This window comes from Chinchilla lanigera, unplaced genomic scaffold (assembly GCF_000276665.1).
Source record: "Chinchilla lanigera isolate Chin_1 unplaced genomic scaffold, ChiLan1.0 scaffold00104, whole genome shotgun sequence".
NCBI classification, from domain to species: Eukaryota; Metazoa; Chordata; class Mammalia; order Rodentia; family Chinchillidae; genus Chinchilla; species Chinchilla lanigera.
Genome location: NW_004955505.1, coordinates 4,678,602 through 4,684,286, shown reverse-complemented (window position 1 = coordinate 4,684,286; position 5,685 = coordinate 4,678,602). Strand labels below are relative to the sequence as shown.

At 43.5% G+C, this 5,685-nt stretch overlaps 1 long non-coding RNA gene across 1 annotated transcript; it reads right to left on the bottom strand.

Annotated features, from left to right (window-relative positions):
- Positions 1–3,624: 3,624 nt before the first annotated feature.
- On the bottom strand, positions 3,625–4,231 carry LOC102013525. The gene is made up of 2 exons (XR_264309.1): positions 4,028–4,231; positions 3,625–3,791 (listed from the first exon to the last, which is right to left on the bottom strand). It is a non-coding gene; the product is annotated as an uncharacterized LOC102013525 (long non-coding RNA).
- Between the last annotated feature and the right edge of the window lie 1,454 nt (positions 4,232–5,685).

Here is a 5,685-nt window from a genome sequence, read left to right as displayed (position 1 = left end):
AAAAAAATGTTGTGGTATTTTTATACAATGGAGTATTACTCAGCTATAAAAAAGATAAACTTGAGGTTTTTATAGGTAAATGGATGCAACTAAGACCACACCCATAAGTGAAATAAATTGGACCCGTATGTGTAAACATCATTTTGTCTCCCTAGTGCAAGAACCTGAAAGAGTAAATAAAAACCAAAAGGTACAATAGATATTATGAAAGGGAAAGAAATTACTCAAAGGAAGGAACAACTGGGATGAGGGAAAGGAGAAATGAAAAAAAAAGGAAGAGGAAAAACAAAAAAATATATGTATATGTATGTGTATATAGAAGGATAGCTGGGATAATTGTACTGCTGATGTCTAATGGTTTATTGAAAGAAGTTACTGCTTAAAATTTTTTTCTAACCAATTTTGCATGCTTATATCTGGTAATCTGAACAACTAATTTGAAGATAACACTATGCAATATAACAACCACTGGTGAATTTTACCGTCTTGTTTGGTGAAGCTCTGTATTGTTTCTAATGTTTTTTTATTATTTTTTATTCTCTTTAATGGTTTGATCAACCTGCATTCTTACATCTGGTAGTCTGAGCAACATCGTTGAAGATAACAATATGTAATATAACAACCACCGTTAATTCCTATCATTTTGTTTTGAAACCCTGTATCATTTTTATTGCTTTTGCTTTGTTTTGTTTTTGTCTATGTTGTTATTATTATATTATTGGTATTTTCTTCTCATTATAGTAAAAAAGAATGAAAAACAAACATAAGAAAAAATAAAGACAGGTGTCTATAACATACAGTATTAGGAAAATGTAAAAAAAGTTAAGCAGACAGTTTTTTAAGAGAAATATGAATTTATGTGAAATCTAAAAGGAACTTTTATATTTTCTGCCTATGAAAAGCATATCTGTACATGATTTATGAAAACATTTATTGGTAAAATAAATGGAGGTTTGGGGGCCAATATGAAGCTACTGTGTTCAATGCAAGAAAAAAGGTAAATAGTATATGTCCTGCACACTCCCACCCACTGTGCCAGAGCCCGAGAGCTGCTGCCTAAGGAAAGAATCTGAACTAAGAAATGACTGTGCCTTAGCATATCCTTCCAATCAGTTGGGTTACTGTCTTTTATGAGAACTTTGGAGATTTGGAGGAAAAAGGTTGTTTTCTTCAGAAATATTTATCACACTTTATCTTCTGTATCCCTTGTACCTCCCTCAACCTCCAGCAACAGATTGTCATGAACTAAGTGGCTCAGAACAGAAGTCTGGAGCCCAGGGAAGCAAAACCTGTCTCTCCACAGCCCGCAGTGGAGCCCTCCATTGCCTGTCCAGCCTCTGGTGGCAATAGGCGTTCCTCGGTCTAGACTATGTGACAGTCTCGGCCTCGAACAGTCACATAGCTGTGGTCTCTCCTCACGTCTCCATTCTGTGTCTCTTACAGGACACCTGTCATTGGACCCATGTGGATAGCCCAGGACGACACTTTTTCCAAATGAGTTCTGACAGTTCCCAGCACACAGCCATCTGTTGAGGGGCCAACATTCCTCTCCCCAGTGGGACCCACATTCCTAGAGGCATAGACACATCAGCTCCCTGGAACTCAAAAGGGCTTGCCACGTGAGCACTACATAAATACTTGAAGAAGAAGAAATGAACAGAAAGGTGAGTGTGCAGTGTTGTTTTATCTATAGTGGGAGAGACCTGGACTCTGTTGATAATAACATCATACAAATTTACGGACATGAAGGCAGTTTTTCCCCAGGCTGGCGCCTGTGTTGCCGCTCTGTACCCCATTCAGGAGCGCTGCCACAGCATCAGGGGAAGCAGGTGCTTCCAGCACACTCACCCAGGACCAGCAGCAGCTGCAAGCAAAGCCCTTATACCCAGAGCCTGAATTTTGTTCAGCTTCTGACTCTGCTTTGAAAACAACCACGACTCGCTGTCAGAGAAAGAAAATCACCTCTTTTCCTCACCCTTTGCAAGAGTCATGGCTGAGGCCTCCAAGACAAAAAAACAGATGAGCGACAGAAGTTTACATGCTGCAAAAGCCTTTCTGAGGAAATGAACACAACCAGAAACAAGGAAATCAATGTTTGTGGACGGATGTGCAGAGATATGTCTGCTGGAGCAAAAGCTAATCAACAAAGGGAGAGGACACAAGGGCCTGTTTGTTCAGCTCCTTCTCACCATACTGCATGGCATTTCTTCCCCCAGTGCAGGCCAGGACACCTGTCACAGGAGAGAGTCAGTGATGACTTTCCTCGGCAGCTTCATGGCCCACTTCCGAGAGGCCAAGGCCAAGGCGAGACAGCCTTCCCTCTCTTGCAGCTTTCTAGCAACTGTGTGCGGTGTGGATTCTTAAGAAGGTTTCCTGTGTTCCACCCATGAGTGGGAAGCCGTGCCATGGAATTAACTCTTCTGCTTTAGACTTCAGCTCACACCACCCAAACTAAACCAGTTGCTTTTTGGGTTTTTTTTTTTTTTTCAGAATGTTAGATTTGAAAGTGCAAAAGATATAAATTCACTCAGTTTGCATTTTCTCAATGATAAAATAATAAGATTGTATCTATCTCCTATCACTATTGTTATTTAGACACTTTGAGCAACTTGCTATGAAATTGTTTGCACATTTAAAAGATGTAATCCATTCTTTGTTATAAAAAAGAAATCCTTTTTACCGTATCTAATTAAATTAAGAAGTGATTCATTGCTTCTCAGCTTTTGGCTAAGATCAATTGTAGAAGCAATTCCATAGCAAAAAAAAAAAATGTGAAAATTGCCTCAAAATTTTAAAAAATATCATCTTTATAAGCGGATGTAAATTAGAATGGAAGGATTGTTTTGCTATTACTTGTAAGCTACTGTGAGTAGTTAGCAAAATGTACACGTATTACTCTTTACATAATGACTAACTGCTCACAAAGTTTTAAAGACACCTTTAAGCTAAATATTGCTGATTCCCATGTCCTGACAAATTCCCCATGCTGCTGCCCCTTAATGATGCCAGTGAGAGGTCCTGCTTCATGCAAGTGTTTGTAGCTGTTGTCAACAGCTAAAAATCTTGTCCAAAACTCATGTCCATAAGTGGAGATTCTGTCTCCTGGGAAGGACAGATGGTCTGTGTGTGCCAGCAATTTGCTCTGTGCAATGAGACAGCAGAGGTGCTTCTCCAATACGGCTTGAAAACATGTCTGAGATGCATATTCTCTGTGTTGAGCTAAAGCAGTTTGGCCTTGGGTTCTCCAGGTTGTGGTGCTACCAGGCATCCTTTGTAAGGTCTCTGGTGAGTGACACCAATTCTTTCACAGAACCAGAGCAGGCTGGCCTCTGGTTTTATCTCCAAGAAAGGCCAAGCATGTGGTCTCTAATCTACTTGATTCACCACCTTCAAAAGAAGACATGCCCAGCCCAAGTCCGTGGAGTGAGTACACCTCTCACAGCACCCAAAGCAGCCCTGGCTGTTGTGCAGATGTTGACAGTAAATTGCTGTCCTGAAGAAACATCTTAATTTCGAGATGTTTGTGGTGGATCTTTAAATAATGCGACACTTGCCAAACATTTTTAAACCTAAATATGGTCATTCCTTATGGGCCCTTGCTTCTTTAAACTTAAGACACTGAGCTTTGAGAGGGAAATCACGTTTATTTCATTCAGATGCCTGCAGGAGATGAACTGATTGGAAGGAGGTGATGTTCCCTTCCCTTGAGTTTTAGCAGCACGATAGGGTCTGGGCTCTGAGGCAGACGTCCCCCACCAAAGAACATCAGTGAGCAAGTGTGCAGCCCTCATCTGTAAAGGCAACCACGGTGTTATTTCAGGGTTCTGGTGGGGTCTCAAGTCCTAAGTTAAACATGCACGAGTCCTGACTCCCTACGCAGCTGAAGACTCTGGCGCTTCCCAGGCGGTGAAGACCCTGAGGTAGGTGAGGGGCCAGGGATGTGGCTGTTGAAGCCCATGTCCCTGCTTCCTGCACTGATTCTGGGAACTCACCGCCTGGACCCCTGCCCTGTATGACCAGGACCTACTTCTAGAGTCTCTGCCAGCCGCGTTGCTGCATTCCTCCTCCTGAGCGTTGACCGTGCTCTGGGTGTGACTGTCCCCGCTTCCCAGGAGAGCCGAGAAGTGGCTGTTGGTAGGTACTGAAGGACATGGGAACGGTCATGGGACGGTCAAGGGACATGTGGCAGTGCTGCCAGGGTGATTGTGCTGGGCCACCTTGCTCTGCATCTCCCCAGCCCTACAAGGAAACCCCGGAACTCAGAATCCAAGCATGGCCTTCTGGGTTGTTGGGAGGATACCCCGGGTAAACTGGTGTTTTTATGCTGCAGCTCAGTCAAGAGAAGACAGCCACACGGAAATACAATTGGACATGGGGGTGTGGACAAACGGCAATAAACTGAGGGAGAAATTAGCAAGGCCTCCGGCTTCTAATTCGTTTTTAGTACAGTATCTCCATGGGACACTCCTTTTAACAGGGCAGGACCCCTCTGGAATGAGGGTCTTAGGCCCTATTTTCTGGGGTAGAATGTAGAGAAGTGTTTGGTGGCAGCTCCATAGAAGAACGATGAGGGCAAGGCCAGAGTGACTGTCCTGCTTCTGCTGTTTCCTCAGATACCAAGGTGCCATATTTTTAGGTAGTGTGTTCTGCTGTATTTTTAGGTAGTGTTTAGGTAGTCTTGTCCTGAGCCTTGCAACTGTCAAAAAGAAGCCTGTTGACGAAGATGAAGGGCGCTTAGTCAGGACACCCTGAACGCACGCTGTCATGCTTATTCTTGACCATCACCACTCTTGCCTTCTGTGTTAGGGCCAAGTGGCCATGACTCTGAGTGACCTCGGATGAGCTCGCCGCACACCGCTGCTCTTCCAGGCACCAGCTCTAGTGACTCCACAAGGCACGAGCTGTCCTGAGATGTAATGAGTAGCATTCTACAAAGGAAGCAGGGAGCCATGGGAGGATTCACGGTCCAGTCAAATGAGGACCTTATAATTAAGTCCATTCTAAGCTCCAAAGAGTGGAATTCCTGGATTTGAACATTTGCTCCCCCACTTTTTAACCATATGACCTTCATCTTGGCAGAGACACTTACTATTTCTTCTGCTTAATGTCTTCACCAGTAAAAACAATAACATTAGAAATACTGACTTCTAGTGATGAGGATGAAGAGAGATATTAATTGTATGGAAAGTACTCTGCACTAACGTGTTCTCGGTAAGGGTTTGCTCTTAGTAGAGTTACTTACATTCTTCCTATATAAGAAGGGAAGGGAGATGGTGTTGGTGCCCATGGTTCCAATATTCTGGAGAGTCCCTATTCTGGTACAATTAGATGTGTAAACTAACAAGTAAAGCTCTCAGGGACTGTCTCCCACCGAGCCACACTGTGACCCACCACGGTGTAAACTCCAAATATGGACAGACAGAGCCAGTCAGGTTGTAACGCCAGTAAGTGATATGCAGGAGTTGGGGCCAGAGGTGCCAGCCGGATCCAAAAGCATATTAGTGGGACTTGTTATGAAGCCTGAGCTGTAGGAGTCTGAGGAAGAATGCCTGAGGTAAAATTTTATGCTGCCCTGTGGTAATGAAGACTAGCAGGGCCAAGGATGTAACTCAGCGGCATAACGCCTTTCTAGCAAGCACAAGGTCCTGCATTCGTGTCCCAGTATATAAAAAAAAAAGAGTATCA